Below are 1,542 nucleotides of genomic sequence, written 5' to 3' on the forward strand. Positions count from 1 at the left end.
GGACCCTAAGGAACAAGAGTAGAAATTATTGAAGAAAGATTAAATTGGGTTCAGCCTACTTTTACCATTCAGGATTTTAACGTCATTGGAAAGTAGTAAACTGTGTGAGATGAATGAGGCAACTTCTTTTGAACAGGAAGATCTGGCTCTTCACAAATTGGTCCCCCCCCTTGACCCCTGACCACACTGTGATGTGTAACATAGTATTTGCTTTGCTCTATAGCACTTTAAGTTTTCCACCAAGCAACATACTTTGTGAGCATTCTCTTCCTCTCAGAAAAGTCCACATGTAGGGATCTCACCATCAATCAGGCAGGATGTCTACAATGTGCTTCCGGGCTAAGTGAGTGGGATTTCCAATTTCCTAATTTTACTTTCTGTTTTCCAGGCTGCACTGTGCTCAGGCTCTTCTGTATAGTGCTCTGAGAAACCTGCAGTGATGTGTTCTCTCTCTTGGAGTGTCTCAAAACCACCAGGCAAATTCTGGAGCAAGTAGCTTAGTGTACCTGCAGGCGGGGTCGGTGCTTCTCAGACCTGAATGGATGGGCGTATGGGTCATCTGGGGGATCTTGTTAAAATGACTCAGCAGGTCTGGGGTGTGGCCTGATACTCTGCATTTCTAACAGGCCTCCAGGTGGTGCTGTTGCTCTTGGTTCTCGAGTAGCCAGTCCCTCTGTGGGCACCTGTCGAGATCATGCAGGGCTATGGCGTGGTAGGAGGAATGGAGTGGGAGATGAGACCAGTAATGTGCTGGACTCATTCCTCAACCTGCCTAAACTTTGGAGTCCTCATTTATAAAGTGGAATAATGAGAAAGCTTAGCTCCCAGAGCTGCTGTGAAAATAGAATGCTCTCAATATTAAGAAGTATAGTGTTAGCACCATACAAGATTCCCGTTGAGTTTACTCCATCTCTCCTAAAATGATAGAATTGGTTCATGGGAACTTTACTGCTACTAAGAAGTGGCATACGTGTGATAATATGATGCTCTTATCTGTATCATCTTGCAATGTTTCTTTGAAGTAGTAAAAAAAAAATGCCAGAGATCATCCTGGTCTCACTTGCTTCTTGGTGCTAAGTTGTACTCAGTTTTAAGCTCCCTTCCCTCTGGCTTCTCAACCCCTGAGCTGAAAACCTGATTAAGACCCCTTCGTTGATAGAGTTTAGGGAAATAGAGCTAATTCTTGGCAGAACTGCTTTTTTTTTTTTTTTTTTTTTTTTTTACGTTACACAGGCCTCTTACTGTTGTGGCCTCTCCCATTGCAGAGCACAGGCTCCGGACGCGCAGGCTCAGCAGCCACACCTCACAGGCCCATCCACTCCACGGCATGTGGGATCTTCCAGGACCAGGGCATGAACCCATGCCCCCTGCATCGGCAGGCAGACTCTCAACCGCTGCGCCACCAGGGAAGCCCTAGAACTGCTTTTGCTTCATCCCATAGGTTTTGGGTTGTCGTGTGTTCATTGTCATTTGTTTCTCGGTATTTTTTAATTTCCTCTTTGATATCTTCAGTGATCTCTTGGTTACTTACTAGCATATTGT

The sequence above is a fragment of the Lipotes vexillifer genome, unplaced genomic scaffold (genome assembly GCF_000442215.2).
Source record: "Lipotes vexillifer unplaced genomic scaffold, Lipotes_vexillifer_v1.1 scaffold1049, whole genome shotgun sequence".
Taxonomy (NCBI): Eukaryota; Metazoa; Chordata; class Mammalia; order Artiodactyla; family Lipotidae; genus Lipotes; species Lipotes vexillifer.